The 23,945-nt window shown below is 38.0% G+C and overlaps 1 pseudogene; it reads right to left on the bottom strand.

Annotated features, from left to right (window-relative positions):
* Positions 1 to 198: 198 nt before the first annotated feature.
* Positions 199 to 16,388, bottom strand: LOC118811220 (annotated as a pseudogene).
* Positions 16,389 to 23,945: the final 7,557 nt, after the last annotated feature.

Genomic DNA, 23,945 nt, shown 5'->3' with positions numbered 1-23,945 from the left:
AAAAGCCAAAACACACAAACTAACACATTAAAACAATCTCCTACATAACAATTTACAACAACAATGCTTCATTCTAACACATGATGGATGCAGTTATTTTCCTGAGAATTGCATGAATGGTCATTTTTGCATTAAATCAAAGTAGATCTGGTAACACTTGTTACTGTTTTAACACTTACCAGAGCAGGTGATTGAGAGCTAATCTCTGGAGCTGCAGTTGACTGCTTGTGCGCTGCTGCAGTTCCCCAGATGAGCTTCACTCCCAGAACAATTGAAACCCATCACACACATGTGTCTGTGATCAGGACTGGATGTAGAGGAGCTGGATAAGCTGATCACAGAGCCACAGCCCAGCTGTCTGCAGATCACAGAGGCCTCAGACTCACTCCAGGAGTCCAGCAGAACTCTCCTCCATTTCTTCCTAAAGTACACCTCCACCTCCCCCTCACACTCCATCCCTCCAGACAATTGCACTCGCCCCTCATGAAACGCCAGAGAGGAATCTGAAAAAGAAAATAATCACTAAATAAATAAATACACTTAAAATAAAATAAAACACCTTCTATTTGATGATGCAACAGATTGACACAGTCATTTTCTAATACATTGAAATTGCTTTAAAATGGAGTACAACATTTTTGAGTTCTCACTATCACAGATGACTCCAGCATCCTGTTTATGAGAGCATGCAGTTCGACTCCATGATGAAATGGGACATTTTGACAGTTGTGTTTTGTTCCCCTGACAGTCAAACACATCAGCCCAGATCCGGCCACTCCCCTCTCCAAACCAGTCTGACCCCAGCACAGCCACAGCACTCCCACACTTCAGCTGACCACAGAGGACACTGGCAGCTCTCATATCCCAGCTTACGTCACACACTGTGCCCCACTCACTGAGGTACTGGAGCTCCACTCGACCAGAACAGGAGTCAGAGCCATGCACCAGTCGTGCCCCTGTGCCTTTAAACGGCATTACAATTACAGGTAATAGAATGGCAAAATACCAATCACTCCTCATTTTACATGTAAACACTGAGACTCTAATACCTGTAAAACACATACTAATAATTTATTTTAATAAGAGGTCAATAATTTATAGTGACCAGAGCAAATAAGTCCCACATCATTGTCATGTTCACATTTTGTTTTGAGTGAAGATGATATTGGACAGAGAGTAATCTCAGATTCATTCCCTCTACACAAAAGCTCCTCTGACCACACCTGACCCTCCCCTCTGCCAAAAGCAGCTGCTCCTGGCACCTCCACAGGAAGCCCACAGCCCAGCTCTCGACACAATATATTTTAAGTGTATTTTAAGAGCTAAAGTGACAATAATTATTGTTTATAACTATTTGATGAAAGTTGTTTTTCAGGATTGATGCAACCTACCTAAGCAGGTGACTCCAACATCTTGATCATGAGATTTACAGTATTGACCATAATATGAAAGAAAGTAACAGCTGTTCAGTGTAGACTCTGATCCATAACACTGCACATATCCCATCAATATTGGTCCTGATCCTGGACCAAACTTAGGAATACCCTGAGCATCTCCACAGCCCAGCTCTCTACACACCACTGCAGCATCTGTCATACCCCACTCCTTATCACACACTGTTCCCCACTGATCATTACAATACACCTCCACTCTCCCAGCACAGTCTCACACTGACTGTACAACAGAGAGAGAGAGAGAGAGAGAGAGAGAGAGAGAGAGAGAGAGAGAGAGAGAGAGAGAGAGAGAGAGAGTTTATGGTTTAATGTTATAATACCAAAAAACCAAAATACATTTTTTATTACATTTCTATTAGTAAATATTATTTGTAGTTTTATGTTTTAATAATTTTAAAAATATAAGATTGTTTGCAGTCAGGCAATTACATTAATAGAACAAATAAGCCAAAAATGTTATTTCCATAAAAGCATAAAATAATCAAATAAAATAATCACTTTCATTTCCTTTTTTTGGCAAATGAGATGCGTGAGTGTGAAAAGCATTTTTAACATTCAGTTAAAAGTAAAGAGGGAGACAGATGGAGAGAGACAGAGAGAGACAATGACGGAGACATAGAGAGAAGAACAGACAGAAATAAATTTAAAAAAAGAGAGAAAGAAAAGAAAGTTTATTGTTTGTACTAAATATTATAATTGCATATTTAATTACATTTCTAGCAGTAATATTTTTTTTTATTTTCAACGCTTTAATGACTTTCATTGACCATGAGTAAAAAGAATAGAAAGAAGGAAAAAATAAAGAAAAAATAATAAAAAGTTGAAACATTTTCATCCGTTAGATTTCTTTAGAGTTCTTAAACACTTAAAATGTTCTTCACACTCATTCTTTTCTTTTTCATATAAGGTTGTTTAGGGAATCAAAAAAGTGTTCTATGGCATCACTTGAGGATTCCTTGGTGACACTTGATCCACACACACAATGTAAGTTGATACTCATATTACATGTAGTATGATGAAAAAATGATGAATTAATCTGAATTTATACATTATACTGGCATAGAGTGAGTACTTACCAGCTGTGGTGAGTGTGATTGTGGAGGACAGAAGAATGAGATCCACACAGCTGTCCATCTTCCTCTGACCTGCACACACAGTATGTTCGTCTCAGCAGCAGAACAAGCTTCAGCGCTGATGAACAGAACTCCACCTCTGTCTCTAGAGGTGTGTGTGTGAGGAGAGACGCTCGCAGCAGTGTGGTGAGAAACACACCAACATACAGGAGACTGACTTCAGAGAGAGGAAACACTCCAGTGTAATACAGCATTAATGCTGCACCTGCAGAGAGCTGATCCACACACCGATAACCAGCTCACACACACAGCTCTGAGCTAAATTATAGATAAACAGGAATATTTGTTTATCATTCATAGAGTTTTAAAAAATAAATAACATTCAAAGATGTTATTTTACTGATCTGATCTGAGGAACATGCAGCTTTTTAATTGTTTTAAAGTAAATTACAAGAAAATTATGATAATAAATTATGAGAATTATATAATATTCTAAAATGAAATAAACATAAAATATTTATCACATTTCAATACTCCTTTGTCCAAATTATTTTGTTTATCACTTTTACACACAGTCTTACAAAAACATTGTTTTAGTCACTGTAATACACCTTTTTTTCTACAAGATGGCAGTGATGTCAAACAGCTGCTATAGTAACAGATGAATGATTCTTAAAATGACTGAAGAGTCATAACAAAAGATTATAATGCAAAGAAAGAAGAAACAAGGGAAAATGGCAAAGTAATATCTGGTTCATCTTTTGAACTGAACTGAGAGTTGTGTCTTCTCAGTTTTCTCTTTCACTGATCCTGATCTGTCTTATATATGTTTCTGTGAAGTGCCTAAACTTTCTGTCATCCTCATGTTTGCCCTGCATCACGCCCTCTCCTTCAAACTCCATCTTTAACCTCAGAAATACCATCTTTGTACTTTTTGTTACCTCAGTATAGTAACACATCAAAATGTGTCATATATCAGTTCAGACTCAGACAGCAAAAAGAGCTAAAACTAAACACATCATTTCTGAGACATACTGAATCAGAGAGACAGCTATTAGGTGTCATCATCATCATCATCACTATCATCATCCTTGTCATCATCACCAAGTGTGTTGTTCTGAGCCCATCATTCTCCTCCTCCTCCACCTCCTCATCATCATCATCATCATCATCATCCTTGTCAACATCGTGTGTTGTTCTGAGCCCATCCTCCTCCTCCTCCTCCTCCTCCTCCTCCTCCTCCTCATCATCATCATCATCATCCTTGTCATCATCATCAAGTGTGTTCTTCTGAGCTTATCATCATCATCATCATTATCAAGTGCGTTGTCTTGGGTCCATCATCATGTGTGTTGTCCTGAGTTCATCATTGTCATTTTGTGTGTGGTCCTGAGTAATTTTATCATCATCATCATCATCATCATCATCATCATCATCATCATCATCATTTTAATTACCAAATGCATTGTTCTGAGTCCAACATCATCATCACCTTCATTATGTGCGTTGTCTGGTGTCCATATTCGCTATCATGTGTGTTTTTCTGAGTCCATTATTTTTATCCTGTGCTATCTTAAATCTGCTACTACTACTACTACTACTACTACCTCCCATGAGATACTTTCCTTTATTTATGATGCTACTGTTAGTTACGTTTAAGTCTAATTTCCCTTTTAATAGCTTCAATTAATGGTCAAATACAAAATACAATGAGTATAGTCTATTTACACATATTGTTGTTTTTCTGCAGATTTGTATTTATTTATTTATTTTTACCACATAGGTGGAATCAAAAGCAGATCAACCTTATTGTGTACAGAGTTCTTCTGCTGGTCCACATATAGAGAGGAGAGGACAGTACAGAATCATCTTTCAGACTACAGCAGATCCCATACATTACACACTTAAAAAAAACTCAATATACAGAACTTAACTTGCAGTTGAGATTAAGTCTATGTGCATATGATCTCACCTATTAATAATCAAACAATCATTACAGACTCACAAATAATATAAGAGAGAAAAAGTGAGGAAACAGTTTTTACACTAACTTTTATTAGTATTGGGCGATCAGTTTGTTTTATGATTAATTTTTAAACATTTATCCAAAATTATTACAGTAAAACACTTACACTGCTTGTCTGTACAGCTTTTGTAGCTTTACTCTCTTAAATAATATACCATAAAAATGAACAGCTCTTTAATTTAAAGTCTTCAGCCAAAACTGTTCATATACTTAAAATATAATTAAACATTTAGTAGCAAAAGAATTATTTCTAGTAACATATTTCTAATAAAACTTAAAAAAATTAGATACAACACAGACTGTAACTGCCTGTGTTACACATAAAACACACTGCTAGTATTAAATAGCATTACATGTTGCTTTTGACACATCTGTATTGAGAGTGTAGCTCACTAAGGCTGGTACATTTCACAGAAAGTGGTGAAAGGTGAAAGGACAATTTGTGATATTTGGTTTGGGTAAACTTGGTGTATAATACCACCATATCCTATTTGAGATGTGCAAACCTGGAATAAAGCTGGAATGTTTATGCTCCTTAAAATATGAATTGTGATCTCTAACAAAATCACTTGTTGCGTTTTGAATGTAATTTCCTGAGAAAAGACACTGGCTGTGGCTGTGGATTCATCTCTGTCTGAGGTTCTTCCTCCATGTCATCATAACCTGTAAAATGAGTACATTTATCTTAAATAGCACATCTGCATAGTACGCTTTATTCCAACAATCAGAAAATGTCCAAAAAACAGTAAATAGAGCACCATGTAGGTTGTTTTTCAGTCTTCCAGGCTGCAACTTAGATCATGTTGCTCATTAAAATCAACTTGAAATAATAATGGACATTTTCACCTTGTTATGTCTGGTCATGTCACGCACAATTCATCATGTTATGTCATTTAAAAAGCAAAAATCCTGTTGTCCTTTAATCTTCCATCAACTGTACTGACTTTTGCTTGCCTAAAAACGTCTTGCCATTTCTGATTACATCACTGGGCACCAGTGGGCATCGAAAATAATATTAACCAATAACAATACGTTTCAGCTCACCCTCCAACCACCCCGACCCATCATCGAGTGAAAATGCTGAGCTATCTGAGAGACTGTCAGTGATACTGTTTCGCTCAGAAGTATATCATTGTAATGGAGACTCTTCAGACCGATTAGAATCCATGAAGGCCGTTTACTCAAGCACACAAAAACCAATATCAAAGTCAAAAACAGTCCAGAAGTCAAAAAAACAGAAAAGATCACAAAAACAGCAGAGGTACCAAAGGGAGATCAAAAGCAGAGTCCAAGAGTTCAGAAAAGGGTCTAAATAATCCAATGACAGCAATCCTAGTTGAAACAAGGCTTGGTATGCAGATGAGACTGGCAATACTTCGCAGTGAGCCAAATTCTGGCAAAATACGCCAGTTACTGAACATTGAAAAGTTATTACTTTAAACATGTATATTGAGTTCCATCAAGAGCAAAATGAATCTACTTAGGAAGAAACATACACTAACACATACTGCGGTTTTGAATGACAATTCTCTTTTAAAGAAAAGGATGAAAAAAATAGAAACAAGAAGAAATTTAATCAGAAGATGTTTTCAACACTTATCTAACTAACCAACTTTATGCTCAGATGTTTAATGTGTATAAGAGGCTACAGTGCTGCCTGTGAGTACTGAGTTTTACTACAAAGAGATTATCTTGAATGGAACTGCATAGTCTATAAAACTGTACTTATTAGAATTTTTTGTGAGTGTCCTCGTGGCCTCTAGTATCAGACTCACCATGTTTAGAACACAGATATATATAGAGAAGATTGATTAGACTTTTCAGTCTTGTGTTGCACTAATGATCAGTGTTACAGTCAGACTCACCCAACTCTGCTGAAGAATTATTCAAGTGCACACTTCATAGACGTGAACTGTACTCAGAGTGTGCAGATGAATAATTTATCTCATTCACTTGCACACTCTGAGTACAGTTCATAGACATGAACTGTACTTAGGGTGTGCAAGTGAATGAGATACATTACTCATTTGAATTCTCTCCATATGAATAAATAAGGCTGCACGTCATGTTTGAATAGACAGTGCAGTTAAAAAGAGTGACCTTCTGCCCCACATCAAAATAATAAGGACAGAGAGTATTTATCATATGCCACAGATCAGGGGTGCCCAGTCCTGGACCTGGAGATCTACCACCCTGGACAGTTCAGATGCAACATGCCCAGTTCCAATACTCAGATGCTTCTGAAGGCCTTCATTATCTGGATCAGGGTTTTTTTTATTAGTTTTGGAGCTAAACTCTGCTGGACGACAGATCTCCAGGACCAGGATTGGGCACCCCTGCCATACATAATGTAAACAATTTTTCACATTTCCTGTGCACTTGATTTAAATTATTTACTCCATTCATGTACATCTGCAGTGCAGCAACCACTCACCTTGTACCATGCTTACATCCTGTTCACCACTGATGACATCATAGCTCTCTGGTTTGTCCACTACACCAACATGGAGAGATCAATTATAACAATAAAAAAAACCCTGACACTGTACTGTGTTGAAGCTTTAGTTTCAATAATTTGCTGCATTAAGTAAAACCTACCTGTCATAATGTTGGTTTGGTCCAGCAGTAACAGCATCATCATAGTTATCTGTCATGTCTTCTGTCAAAATGTAGAGATAAATGTCATTAAATCAGCATCAGTATCATCAGTGACTGTGTTCATGTTTGAGATTACTCTTATTATTGTTACAGTACAAGTCAAACCTGTTACAACAGCTGAGCTCTGATCAGCAGTGATAACATCATCATAATTCTCTTCTACATCCTCTACACCAAAACACAGAGACATTTAAAGGATATAAAATTTTTAGACAGTCGTCTTCCACAAGCATTAAGCAGGTGTTTCAGCCATTATCATTGAATACTGGGGTTTTGCTACTGATTAAGTTTTGAGTTGTATTTGAGTTATTTTGATTTTAAAATATTAAAATTCTGTATTGTCACTGTTGGGACAAGACGTTGTATCTTCATTTTTGTCGGTTTGCATTTTTTTAAGTAATTTGAAATCCTCAACTACCCTTCATATTGTGTCAAAATTTCATGATGAATGGCCAATAATGAATTTTTGAAATTACTTGGAAGAAATAATTTCTCCACTAACCTTTATTAAAAATAAATGTAATAATAATTACTTCTTTCCTTCTTTTATAGACTTAGCTTATTGTATATGTGCATAATATTTTATTTTCTTGCCAGATTTGTGGGCATGATGAGCATACACTATATCACCAAAAGTATTCGCTCGTAAGCCTTCACACACATATGAACTTGAGTGACATCAGATTCTTAATCCATAAGGTTTAATATGATGTCAGCCCATCCTTTGCAGCTATAACAGCTTCAACTCTTCTGGGAAGGCTTTCCGCAAGGTTTAGGAGTGTGTTTATGGGAATGGAACTAAGCGGCCGAGCCCAACTCCTGAAAAACAATGCCACACTATAATCCCCCCTCCATCAAACTTTACGCTTGGCACAATGCAGTCAGACAGTACCGTTCTCCTGCCAACTGCCAAACCCAGACTCATCCATCGATTGCCAGAGGGAGAAGCGTGATTGGTCGCTTCAGAGAACACGTCTCCACTGCTCTAGAGTCCAGTGGCGGTGCTTAACACCACTGCATTTGATACTTTGCATTGTGCTTGGTGATGTAAGGTGTGGATGCAGCTGCTCGGCCATGGAAACCCATTCCATGAAGCTCTCTACGCTGTTCTTGAGCTAATCTGAAGGCCACATGAAGTTTGGAGGTCTGTGGTGATTGACTCTGCAGAAAGTTGGCACACTATGCACCTCAGCATCCGCTGACCCCGCTCTGTCATTTTACATGGTCTACCACTTCGTGGCTGAGTTGCTGTCGTTCCCAATGGCATCCACTTTGTTATAATACCACTGACAGTTGACTGTGGAATATTTAGTAGCGAGAAAATTTCACAACTGGACTTGCACAGGTGGCATCCTATCATGGTACCACGTTGGAATTCACTGAGCTCCTGAGAGGGACCCATTCTTTCACAAATGTTTGTAGAAACAGTCTGCATGCCTAGGTGCTTGGTTTTATACACCTGTGGCCATGGAAGTGATTGGAACACCTGAATTCAATGATTTGGATGGATGAGTGAATACCTTTGGCAATATTTGTATATTGTATTGTAAAACCTGTAAGTATATTCTGTTTTAATATAAATTAATAGAGCAGTCCACTTACCAGGCCACTGGTGGTGAGTTTTATTCCACTCAGAGACTTACGTACACGTTTTTTAAAAATATTATAAAATAAAAGTTAATAAATACATTGTTGCCAGATTTGTGGACATGATAAGCATATATTTCAAAAACCTAAATATTTGCCTGTATATGGACTGTAGGGGACAGTAAATCTCCACAAATTATTCAAAAAGTCATTACAAATACAGATTACTTGATTATTCCATTTTCATAACATTTGCAAGGATTTTTAATCTCTATGTAGCTTTTACCTTTTTCTAAACTAAGACCTCAAAACAGAAACACACCTGCTACAATATCAGAGATCTGTCCAGCAGTGATGACATCATCATAGTTCTCTGCTGTGTCCTCTTTTGCTGATTCACCTAAATCAAATAAAAACAGACCGACTTTACAAACAGTGTAATCTTATTTTTACACTGTGGTTTCATGTAAAGACAAAATCAATCTGGTGAATAATTAATAAAGGAACCCACTTAACAGACCACTGGTGGTGACATCATCGTAATATCCTGCTTTTACACCAATCAGAGACTTTGCTGGAAAAGGAGCACTTTCAATTACATTTAAAAATAAGATACTCATTCAGAGGAGCTTTAATGTAAACTCAGCATTTTGTGAGTTACAGTGTTTGAATTATAATTAAAGAGGCAATAATTTCTGACAGACACTTCCAATCTAGACATGAATCAAATCAAAGAAACAAGCTAGATTCAGCATTAGAGAATTTCACTCTGAAATAGCAAAGAACAACAATGGTACTAGAAATACACTAAAAGCACAACCTGGACAGACACTAAACAGACTAAATGTAATGTATGAGTGGAGCGACCTAAACCAAAATTCTTTCAGAAATGCTAATACTTTGGTTAAATAATGGCTCAAGTCGAAGTAAAAGTATCTGTCCACAAAACAACTTATAAGTAAAATGTTAAAATCAAAAGATCTTAGTACACTTAGCATCTATCAGCATAGGAACTGTTCTTCCTTTTTTGGTGTTATTTTGATTTAAAATAAATAAATTATCATTGCAAATACTCAGTAAAGTACAAATTCAGCTACATTTTACTTGAGTACATGTAGCTTAGTAAATGTAATGTAGCTATTGCCCACTTCTGGTGCCATATTTCAAATACTGGATTTACTCTATGTATTTCTAAATGGTAAATATTTCCCAGCTGAATGGAGTTTGACACACACATGTTCTGGTCTTCTTACCTGAGAGAAGCTCCTTATCCACATCCTCATATCCTGAATGCTGTTCTTCAGAGAGGATACTTCCTGTTAGAGGAGAGCAGAACAGAACATCAAACACGCTCAGAATGCAGAATCACCCACAATCCTCTGAGTGCTGTGGATCATTGTGAATTTGGGTTGGTTACAAGGAATAATAGCAGCACAGCCAGTAGAGGGAGCTCTCAGACACAACACTTAAAACTCAATCACTTGACCACTCATTTGGTCACTCAGTCACTTGCTCTGTCTTTAGGTCACTCACTCATTCAGTAATTCAATCACTGAGTCATTAACTGTCTCTAGGTCACTCACTCAGTCACTTGGTCAATTATTTGGCCCCTCACTCTCACTTACTCACTTGGTCACTTATTCACTCAGTCAGACACTCATTCAGTCAATTATTCGGTCACTTGGTTATTCCCTCACTCGGCCTCTTGGTCACTCACTCACTCGGTCACTCACACAATTTGTTACTTATTTACTTCTAATAGATGCTTATCAGCAGAATTAACACAATACACTACATGTAGATCTACTCTAACTGCACATTTCATCTAACATACACTAAACTCTCATTTAACTGATTTACTTTTATTATTAACACACTGAGAAATCTATACTGAATAAATGATTCAGGACTTTTAATTGTTGGTTCTCTTATCTCTGACGTAAATATACTTTAATTTAATACAATAATCCTTCCATATATGAGTCACCCCTTTGAGTCAGGTCATTTCTTTTAGTGATGTATTTGTGGTCGATCTCCTCATAGAGAAGAGAAGACTGATGACAGACTGAAGGACTAATGATGTGTAGAGAATGTACAGAAAGTGGATTGTAGATGATCTCTGAATCTCTCTACCTCTCCTGAGCACTCTGTTCTGGTAAAACAGCACAACCAGAATCACTAAGGCCAGGAAGAGCAGCACTCCCAGAACCAGGAGAGACACTGGATAGATGGACAGAACAGTAGTTGGATGAGTTTGTGGAGAAGGGATTGTTCTCTTCACTGTCTGACCAAGTGCAAATAACAATACAGAACAGAAACTCTGTATTGCACTGAATAGCCTGTTCAGAAACACCTAAGAAACTAAAGAGACAAAAATTGCACCTGTGGTGGTGATGTTGATTGTTGTGGGTGCAGCAGTGGCAGGCACAGATATCTCTGGAAATACAGAAAAAAAAACCCACAAACAATAAACAGCCAACAACACACACAAAATACAACCATAACCTGCATATCCTTTGCATGCAATTACTGTTTGAATTATGTTACTCATAGACATTTTACTGACAGGAAAAGCTCTCTTATACCTGTACAAATGAAGCAATTAACTAAACCTGACTAATTAAACACCCCTGTGAAGCCCTATGGCCGAAACATTATGGTTGGCACTGTACACACACTGAAGTTTTTAGTATTAAGTTGTAGTTCTGATTCTGATTTCTTACAATTTTAAAACTGAATATGACAAACTAACATTAGACAACGTTGTTTAAAAGCAACAATGCTTAAAATCACCCTACAGATAAATAACACTAAGATAGTATTGTGTTTTGTGTAAGCGGTTGGATTGGAATCAGAAACTTCCAGCTGACTCTTCTGACCTATACAGGTGACTCCAGCGTCCTGCCTGTGGGAGCAGTCAGTGTGGTTCTTCAGGGAATGAGGACAGTCCAACAGGTGAATCTCATTCCCTCTACACTTCACTCTGTTCAGCCAGATAGGCCCTTCACCAGCACCAAAGACAGCACTCCCATCAGCACTCAGTGCCGGCCCACAGCCCAGCTGCCTGCAGACAACCTGAGCGTCCCTGATGTCCCAGAGTTCATCACAGACGGAGCCCCACGTTTTACTATGATACACCTCCAGCTTTCCAGAGCAGCTTCCATTTCCTCCCCTCAGTCTGAGAGGCAGGTGATCTGCATCACACATGAGGATAATGTGATGAATCAACGATACAGCTACATAGTGCAATACAGATTTTTACTGTAAGTAAAACATACTGATTCAAAAGTATTTAAAATTGTGCAAAGATAATAACCACTCACTTTTGATTATTGCTTTAGTTCATTAAATACTGACTAAATTATTTTGAAAGAGTACTTACATGAGCACTGTTTCTGATAAGAAGATGATGAGCATTTCAGATGGCTTCGCATCACATGACGATTTTCCTCTTCTGTAAGTATAAAAAGGTAATTCATTAATCATTGGGCTGTTATTCATGAAACTGCTTATAAATCATGCATATGACCAAAAGAAATAATCTCTTAAGATGCATTAATAAACTGAGAACCCCTGTTAATAATGTGATGTGTGGGTTCTCTCCAAAATACTTGGTGAAGTCAGGGGACTGAAGCTTTACTGAAAACTTTACTGAAACTTGCTAATATTTAAAAAACACAACACTGATGGTTTGTATATTAAAGACTCATTAAATACAGAAATAAATCTGCATAATTGTCATATAGATAATTATGTTTCTATATCCACTATATTTAGTGAAACAGTTTCCTTTTTAAGTATGTTTTTAACTTTTTTAAGTCCCTTATTTTTCCAGCTGTGTAAGCTCTGTAGCTATTTTAGCCAGTTTTATTTCACATTAATCAAGTGTTCTACTGTAGGCACATATAGAAAATAACAAACATTCTACACATTCCACTTAATATACAAAACTACTAGAAGCTGCCTACCTGAGCAGGTAATGTGAGCCACCTCATTGCTATTATCACACGTGTTCTGTCTCCAGGGTGAAGACAATGCCACAGAGTGGAGTCATGCTTCCTACATTTTAGATTATCCAGCCAGTTAGGAGCTGATTCCACTCTTGCTTTGGCAGGACTCTCACTGCCAGATCTTCCACAGTTCAGCTCTTGACAAATCAAACTTACTGTTTCTTGTTCCATCCCATTTACACACACATTACCCCAGGTTCCATTGTAGAACACTTCCAGATTCCCCTCACAGCCCTCAGTGAGACTGATCTCTTTAAGCTCTGGTGGAAGAAGGCCTTGTACTGAATCTTATCTTTAGTTTATTAATGAATATATTTATTTGTATATTTAGGTATTGTTCATTGATTAATTCATCAATAACTAGTATTTTTTACTGGAGTTAATTAAAACATACTTCTAAACTAATGTTAGCTCCCTCAATATCTCTTTACCTGAACACACGACTCCTACATCCTCCTTGTGACCACATTCATCCTCTTCACACAGCTGAAATCTGCAGTTCCACAGGGACGTCTCGTTCCCCTCACACTCCACCTCATTCAGCCATATGGGTCCAGTTCCAGGTCCAAACTGGGCTGGTACCAGAGCCCTGAAGGCCACTCCACACTGCAGCTGTCTGCAGACCACCTGCGCATCCTTAATGTCCCACAAGTCATCACTCACTGTCCCCCATGAGCCGCTGTGGAAAACCTCCAGCCGTCCTGCACAGTCTCCCCCAGAACCAACCAGCCTGATGAAGCTGTAAGCTGAATTAAACTTACCTACACTCCACACAGACAGACAGACAAATGGACATACAAAAGCACATAATTCCCCAGTAATTCACCTTATATTATTCTGATAGCTAATTTAGGTTGAGAACACCGTGTTAATTGTTCCTCCACATAATAAAGTTACGTATGTAATGTTATGTATATAATAAATCTTGTGTGAAATTAATATTTACAACAAATAGATCAGATAGGGTTCGATATCCTTTTGTTTTTTAACTGGTGTAAATTGTACCAGAACAGGTGATTGAGAGCTGTTCTCTGGAGCTGCAGTTGACTGCTTCTGCGCTGCTGCAGTTTCCCAGATGAGCTTCAATCCCAGAACAATTGAAACCCATCACACACACATGTGTCTGTGATCAGGACTGGATGTAGAGGAGCTGGATAAGCTGATCACAGAGCCACAGCCCAGCTGTCTGCAGACCACAGAGGCCTCAGACTCACTCCAGGAGTCCAGCAGAACTCTCCTCCAGTCCTGCCTGAAGTACACCTCCACCTCCCCCTCACACTGCATCCCTCCAGACAACCGCACTCGCCCCTCATGAAACGCCAGAGAGGAACCTAAAGAGGAAAACTCATTAAAATATTTTTAATATTTAACTGAGAGGGCCCTAGATGTATGCAGTCATGTACTGCTCATATTACTGGTCATATCATGCAGGATATTAGTATAAGATGGTTTAAACAGTTTTGAGAGCTCACCACTGCAGATGACTCCAGCATCCTGTTAATGAGAGCATGCAGTTCGACTCCATGATGAAATGGGACATTTTGACAGTTGTGTTTCGTTCCCCTGACAGTCAAACACATCAGCCCAGATCCGGCCACTCCCCTCCCCAAACCAGTCTGACCCCAACACAGCCACAGGACTCCCACACCTCAGCTGACCACAGAGGACACTGGCAGCTTTCATATCCCAGCTTACATCACACACTGTGCCCCACTCACTGAGGTACTGGAGCTCCACTCGACCAGAACAGGAGTCAGAGCCGTTTATCAGCTGAGCCCCTGTGTGACCTGAATCAACATCACATTAGAAGAATCAACACAAATAAGAGCAACTCACTGCTCATATAATTTGCCAAGCAGCGGCACATTTTATTGAAAATGTTTACTTTTAAACATAAATTCTTTCTTTACCTGCACACACCAGTCCCACATCACTGTCATGAGAGCAGTTGTGTTTGAGTGAAGATGATGTTGGACAGAAGTGAATCTGAGATTCGTTGCCTCTACACTGAAGCTCCTCTGACCACACCTGACCCTCCCCTCTGCCAAAAGCAGCTGCTCCCAGCACCTCCACAGGAAGCCCACAATCCAGCTCTCGACACACAACCTCTGCATCCTGCTGGTCAAAGTCAGCATCACACACTGTGGACCAGGTCTCTCCATGAAGCACCTCCACTCTTCCCAGAGCAGCGAGAACCACCAACCAGCCTGACTCCTAAAACATTATAATCAGATAATATAAATTAAGCATGACACACATTGATGATGAGTAGAGGTTAAACATAGTCCATTTCATAACATTTTTAGATTTTAAGTTGTTTTTCCATTGGCAAACATCAAAATTTTAATTATATATGTTTAAGAATATTCTTTTTCTTTTGGAAAAATAATACATGTTTAGGAAGTATGATTTTAAATAAAGTTGTTCAAGATTTCCAAAAACTATAATCATACAAGAATCAGGTGTGAAACTTAAAAAAATGGATAGCAGTGCACTAAAATATTATTACCTGGGGCATCATAAAGAAAATTTCCCGAGCAGATGACTCCAGCATCTGTAGAATGATCACAGTTATGACCACCCCATCCTGCGGATCTACAGTTCATCAGTGTAGACTCTGATCCACTACAATCCACATTATTTATCCAGATTGGTCCTGATCCTGGAACAAACTGAGAAAAATCTAGATCATCTACAGCCTCTCCACAGCGCAGCTCTCTACACACCACTGCAGCATCACTCATATCCCAGTTATCACTACAAACTGTTCCCCATGTTCCATTATACTGAACCTCCACTCTCCCAACACAGCGACTGCCACCATTCACCAACCTTACACTGACTGTACAACAGAGAGAGAGAGAGAGAGAGAGAGAGAGAGAGAGAGAGAGACAGAGAGAGAGAGAGAGAAAGCAAGTGAACAGTTTTTTTTTTTTAATTCTGCATTTTCTGGAGTCAATAAAACTGACAAACATCCTCACCAAACTAACTGATGCAAAACTTTTTGCTGCTGTATGTCAGCTGTTGCTTTTTATGCTGATAAAATATAGACTCAGAAAGAAAGACTGTGCCATAAAACAGATAACATTCTAATATAATTATCAACTTCTTTTCAATAATGAATAATCATAAAATAGGAATGTTATTGGAAAAAAAGCTGATCTCTCATCGTTCATGCTGAGAAAACTTATCTCTTAAGTTGATAAATTTCCTGCCTGTTATGAGAAATGAAAGAAAAGCTGACTTAGCATGACAATACGGGTTTGAACATTCTGTACATATATATTTACTCATGGACACATACGCATTGAAGCTCAAACAGTATGAAACTATTTTAACTATTTATAGTCATTGTGTAACATGTTCATCTTGATGTTAGTTTTTCATTTTTTTAATTGCTTTGCAGATAAATATATATTGTGTGTGTGTGTGTGTGTGTGAGAGAGAGAGATAGAGAGAAAGACAGAGAGAGAGACTTAAAATTCATAATATTTTTGATTTTCTGATCATACACCTACCTGCTGTTGTGAGTGTGATTGTGGAGGACAGAAGAATGAGAGCCACACAGCTGTCCATCTCCCTCTGACCTGCACACAGTCCATTCAATTCAGCAGCAGAACAAGCTTCACCTCCACTGCCCCATAGAGACTGAAGAAACAGAGAGAAAGAGAAAGAGAGTGAGAGAGAGAGAGAGAGAGAGAGAGAGAGAGAGAGAGAGAGAGAGAGAGAGAGAGAGAGAGAGAGAGAGAGCTCCCGCCAATCACACTCACTATTACCTTGTTAGAAAGAGGAGAGGAGATCATCAAACATTTTCAGTGACAAATCAGTGGAGGCGTTTTTTTCTTTCTCCATATGTATCAAAAGAGCGTCAGCACTGATGAACAGAACTCCACCTCCGTCTCTAGAGGTGTGTGTGTGAGGAGAGACTTTCGCAGCAGTGTGGTGAGAAACACACCAACATACAGGAGACTGACTTCAGAGAGAGGAAACACTCCAGTGTAATACAGCATTAATGCTGCACCTGCAGAGAGCTGATCCACACACTGATAACCATCTCTTTCTCTCACACACACACACAGACACACACACACACACACAGATAACCCACTTACACACACACACACACGCACACACACACCCTCTCACTCTCTCTCTCACATACACACACATAGATAACCTACTAACACACACACACATACACACACACACACACACACTGATAACCTACTCATAAACACGCACGCACATCTACACACAATCACTCCCACACACTGATAACATTAATTTATACACACACACACACACACACAGAAAGCCTACTACAGTACGATTGCTTACACACTAGATGTAGAAATAACAGTTAGTGAAACCTGATACTTTATAAGCAAAACCTCAACCCAAATCTGCACAACTATGAGCACAGTCTCAGCCTCACACATACATACTCAAACACACACACACTGATAACATATTAATTCACACACACACACAGAAAACCTACTAACACAGACACACACACACACACACACAGATAACATATTCATTCAGACACAGAAAACCTACTAACACACACATACAAACACACACACTGTTACCATTTTCATTCACACACACACACTGATGACATTCTTTCACACACACGCTCTGATGACATTCATTCATTCACACACACACATCACACACACACCCACGCACACACACACACACACACTGATAACATTTTCATTCACGCGCACACACACACACACACACACACACACACACACACACTATATATATATATACACTACTTATACACACACTCATGTACATACACTGATAAACAACTTACAAAGACTGAAAATTCAAGCAAATTAATAAAACACACTGCTCTGAGTTAAAATACAGATGAAAAATGTATTCATTTATTCATGTGAGAAAAGTTTAAAATAAACAAATGCAATTAAAAGATGTTATTAAACTGATCTGTATGAGTGAATATGCTGCTTTTTATTAAATCTCTCTCTCTCTCTCACACACAAACACAAACAAATAACCTACTAACACACACACACACACACTCACACACACACACACACACACACTCTCACACACACACTCTCACCTACACACACACACTGATAACATACACACATACATACACACACACACACACACATTGATAACATATTCGTTCACACACACACACACACACACAGAAAACCTGCTAACACAGGCACACACACACACACCTACACACACCTACACACACACACACACACTGATAACATTTTCATTCACACTCAGAAAACCTGCAAACACAGACACACACACACACACACACACACTGATAACATATTCATTCACACACACAGAAAACCTGCTAACACAGACACACACACCGATGACATTCATTCACACAAACACACACACAGATAACCTACTAATGCACACATACACACACTGACAACATATGCATTTACTCACACACACACAAACACACACACGCAGAAAACCTACTAACACACACTCTCTCTCACACACACATGCACACACACACACGGATAACATTCATTCACACACACACACACACACACACACACACACACACACACAGAAAACCTGTTAACAAACACACACTGATAACATTCATTCACACACACACACACACACACACTGACAACATATGCATTTACACACACACACACACAGAAAACCTACACACACCTACACGCACACAATTACACTCACACACACTGATAACATATTAATTTGTACACACACACAAACAGAAAACCTACTGCGTTTTTTTATTTATTTATTTATTTTATTTTTTTACGGTAGAAATAACACAGTTAGTGAAACCTGATACTTTATGAGCAAAACCTCAACCCAGATCTGCACAACTATAAGAACAGTCTCAGCCTCACACATACATATGCAAACACAAACACACTGATAGCATATTCATTCACACACACACTATAATAAACTACTTATACACACACACTCACATACATACACTGAAAAACTGAAAATTAAAGAATACAATATAATTTATTAAATATTATGTATTTTTCATCACAATTTGATACTCTTTTATCACAATCATTTAGTTTATCACTTCTGCACATATAAGTGCAGTTCAGTTTTTATAGTTTTGTTTTGACCATTGTAATGTATTCCATTCTCCGCAAGGTGGCAGCAGAGGATTAATAATCAGTCAATGTAGTAAAATTAAGATCAAGACTGTGAAGCGCATTTTCAATGAACTGATCAGTTAAAGTTACTGCTGGTGTCCTAATATGACAATATGTCATAATATGAATTATGTGTTCTCTCAGATATAAATAAATAAATAAATACAATAAATAAATGTTTAGAAATATTTCATGCTGCTTTCATTTCCTCTTAACTTCAATTACAGCATAAAGCTTCTGCATCTTTATCCATATTAATGCCCTATAGATGTAAAAATCTGATATACTACTGAATCGAGTGTTAAATGAAGTTATGGGGCTAATTCTGGCATCAGAGGGTCTGAAAGATGTGCCAGCAGCTGTCAGAGACCTGTCTCAATTGGCTGCTTCTCAGACCACCTCAGTTCTGACTACAGAACAAGTGGCCAAACTGAAAGAAGCATTTTCCTGTGCTGTGTGTAAAGATATACCTAATTAAAAGGATCAAACTCATCTGTATGTCATGGATTTGATTGTGAAGCATATCACTGCCATCTAGTGGGTTATAAATCTGATTCTTATTCAATATTGATTAGTGTTGCATGCAAAACTCAGTCCATCAGGGCATTAGACTAGAGTAACCCCTTAAAATCCCAGGCTTATGACATCCTGAGGCTTATTATTCAAGAAACGCACATACTACAATGCAAAAGGTATTCTTAGGCTATAGAAGTGTGTATTAAAACTTTGGGCATGCTGGTGGGCCCTGGCCATTTAGGGGATTAAATATAGTTTCTGCTTAAATGGTTAGTTACAACAGTTAATTCCTTTTAGGATTTTCAGTTAGAAATTTGATGTGATAAAATGGCTGTTTCAAAAAAAACTCTGTCAAAATTCAGAGTTCATGCTTTTAACTTGCAGCTGAAACCCTCAACCAGAACAATCTGCTGTTATTAATCAACGTGTTTAACCAGATTAAATCTCATGTAAACCCTTATTGACTGAGCTTTATGAAATATTTTTAATATCAAGCAATGCTGTGTAAGTACTCTAATCAACTTCATGACAGAGATGAGTTTACTGTCTTTAATACAGAAAGTAATCAGAAGGGTGGGACCTGTTAACATTTTATTAGGCAATCATGGACTTCAGTACAGAACAGTTATTTATTTATTTATTCATGAAGTGACAGTGTTCATTCAGAACATTTGTTACAAATTCAATGTGACTTTTGTATTACAGGCTGAACTTTGAAGAGTTTAAAGAGTTTTAACATCAGAATATTAGAAGACAACTGTGCTTTTGTTGTATATGTAGGTATCATGGAAGGGCCTGTGCTTTCGTCTTGCTGCAATAGTCTCTTTGTCTGCAGGGCTTGAGTGCAGCTACAGTGCAGAGCAGAGGGTCCAGCAGAAAGCTTTCATAAGGTGGCTGGTCTGTCAGCTGCTTTATCAGTCATCACAGACACTGTTGAATAATATCTTCAAGCTGACCATAAGTTTCTAAAAGGAAGTGAGTTGTGGTCAGATACAGTAAGTTTTTTTTTGTTTTGTATTGTTTTTTTGTTTTTTTTGAGGTGTAGCACTTGACATGACTCTTCCTACAAAAGAATTAAAAAGGGTTGATTCATCTATGATGCATTCTCAGGAATCAAGGACCAGAGGAGCAGAGGAACAGAAGTCTTTTGTACTGTAGGACGTTGCATTTGCACATGCAATGACATTTTAATCAGTGTTAATTCAATGTTTAATAGCTCCTTGTTGTCTATGACAGTCCAGTATGAGCTCAGCAAAAGTAGAAGAGAGTGACAAGAAAGTGAAGATCATCTTAGCTGGTAAATGTGATTTGCATTTGCATCTTTGCATCTCTTTGTAGGGAGGATCTAAAACACAATGAGAGTCTGCAAAGAAAAGAAATAAAAATGTACAATTAAAGATATGAGATATACCCACTGTGTAGGACAGTGGTCATCAAACCAAAACAAAACAAAAATACTAAATCGTTTAGATTATGAGAGCACTCTGGGAAAACCATTAATGAGTGAGAGATCGTGAGTTTAATTAGAGATTTAATTTGTGTATTGTTTTCAGTGGGACCACTGAAGTTGGGGTGAAGCTCATCCAGTCAAAACAGACTTTACCAGAGTAAATTGTCATCATCAATAGAATCACCTTGTTCGATTGTAATCGAAGCACCTGCTGAAATGACTCATCCTCCAACCACCTGATATGTGTTCATGTTAGGAAGGTCTGAAAGAGGATGTTAGTCAGAGATTCATTCATGTTGCGTCATTTAGGTGTGTGTGTGAGGCATGAATGTTAGCGCTGGTCAGTGTGCATATGTGTGTGTGTGTGTGTGTGTGTGTGTGCTGGTTAGGAATGTGTGAGGGTGTGTATGGTAGTGCTGGTAAGGTACCTTTTTGTGCATGTGTGTGGTGTGCATGGTAGAAATGGTTAGGTGTGTGTGAGGCTGTGTGTAGTATTGTTGGTAAGGTATGTGTGTGTGAGAATATTTGTGGCAGAGCTGATTTGGTGTATGTGAGGGTGTGTGTGATAGAGCTGGTTACATGTGTGTGAGGATATGTGATCAGATTCTCCAGCTTCACATAAGCTCTGTTCTGGATGCTGTCCAGGGTCCTGCAGGAGTTTAAACTCTGTGCTGCTAAATTAGAGTGGCTGCAGCTGATCTGGGGGCTTCAAGCACCCAGTAGGAGTTTCACATCAGAAGTGAAGAGCATCAATTTACATTCATCCTGATTCCCCTCGTGTAGATAAATGTAAGTAGGGCATTAAGTCTTTACACATCTTATGTACTTAGTTCATTTTATTATAACTCATCATAATTTAATCTGACTTTCCAGGTCAGTGTAATATTCTCTTACCATCCAGTGAGAGTCAATCTGAAATGTTTTAGTACAAAGTGGTGGCTGTGAGTCAGTCTGGCTCTCACAATGCTGGAGTTTTGGTGGAGAGAACACGACGACATGCAGAAAGTAAGCAACTCTACATTTTATTAAAAACACCACTCTGTTTTTGAGCACACATGTCTTATGTGGATAAATTCATAATTTTCATAAACACAACCCACTTATATTCATAGCTATGAAAGTATTTTAAATGGACATGAGACAAATATTAAACCACTTAATTTATTTCAGTCTTGCAGCTATAAATGGGATTTTGATGAAAAATGTATGTCCAAGTTTCAAACATATGTTATTGTCTCCTGAGTAGCTGAGCCAGTAAAGGTTCTACAGCTGCTGTGTGGAGCTCTAGTGTTTGGGCTTTGAGAACCATTTTGTGGTTTGGATGTGCAGTAATATATAGCGCCGTCTGTAAGTGGAATACATTCTGAAAATGTCAGTTTTTCCAGAGAAGAGGCTTGATGCCAACTTCTGATAATAAGACTGAATTACCTGACACTGTTGAAGACCACACACAACACAAAGCTGACTAGAAATGTTTCACTGTTACAGGCTCTCAGGTGCTTCTCTGATGTTACGTTAAACCAGCTTGGAACAAAAAATTCAGTGATTGACAGGTGCTGGAATAATAACTTCTAGAATTTACATCCAGTTGGATGTGTACCACTAATTTAGATTCTTACCTGTAAAGGATCTGCAGTCACAAACATTGAACTCAGCATTGACTTTTTGCTAATGTTTGTGTGTTTAGATTAGATCAACATTAACCAGGTCAGATCTTTTAACCAGATCTTTGTGGTTAGAATTATTGTTTAGTTACAGGGTAACTTGAGATGTTACAGCCTTAATAGACTCAGTAGACTGCAGACACTGTAACAGCCAGAGTGAACAGACTACTGTGAGGGGTGGGGTCAACAACAGTCTTTTTTCAGTCAGTTTTCAGTTTTCCTTAGTGTTTAGTCAGATTACACAGTGATGCTGTTTAATTTACTCAAAATCAGTGGTATAATTCCAGGTGAATGAAGTGTATATACCACAAGTTCCAAATGAAGCAGAATACTAATGATCATGTCCGGGAATGAAGTTAAAAGAGGAACAAGCGATTTTCTTCCTTGTCTTATGAAGCATGAGACCAGGACACATTGAGTCCAAGTCAATATCAAGACTTTCAGTGGTCAAGTCGGAATCAAGACTGAGACCAGATTAAGATTTTCTTCCAGGAAAAAAAAAATTGTAGCTAACTGTACATTTATTATCATTACTTGTACATTATATACACTGATATGCTATGTAATATTATATTTTCTGAGTTTAATACACAGAGAAAGCCCTGTTTATTCTGGTTTTATTAATATTCAATAATAATTCAGCTTCTAGTTACCTCAGACAGAGGCATTGGACTCAGCTGGTCTCAACAAAAATTTCCGAGCCCACCTTACACTGAGATTGAGACAAGACCGAGGACCAGTGAGGTCGAGACCAAGACTGATCTCAAGACCAGGACTGGACTTGAGAACTACAACACTAGTATTAACTATAGGAAAGTGACTAGCATAGCCTTAGTAGCTTTAACCAATGAGCAAATCTTTATCCTCCAATGTGAGTTTGCGCCCCTGTTGTCACATGATCTAAACATAAAATCACCCGTGTGTGGACCCTCCCCTTTATTATAAAATAGTTCATACAAACTTACGAAGCAGTTTGAGTCTTTGTCTCAGATGTGTTTATGTTATGAAAGAAGCTTTTATACATAACATTTAATTTTTTTGGTCATAAACATCACTTATTGTTTATGTAGAAATTTTGTAATAAAAATCTACAGAGACAAATAATGATTTGCTGATTTATCTGACTTACTAAAAGAACAGTTTCATAATTAAAATGGGAATAAAAGAAAAAGGAAAAGTGACATATGAGAAAAATAAGGCAACATGTATTAAAACCATAAAACCTCAGAAAATCTCATCTTTATGCTTTGTGTGACTGTATGATCTGTATCTTTATACTTTTTGTTTAATGATCAGCACACAGAGAGAAGAGTACAGAATCATCTCTC

This window comes from Colossoma macropomum, unplaced genomic scaffold (assembly GCF_904425465.1).
Source record: "Colossoma macropomum unplaced genomic scaffold, Colossoma_macropomum, whole genome shotgun sequence".
NCBI lineage: Eukaryota > Metazoa > Chordata > Actinopteri > Characiformes > Serrasalmidae > Colossoma > Colossoma macropomum.
This window is presented reverse-complemented; position numbering and strand designations above follow the sequence as displayed.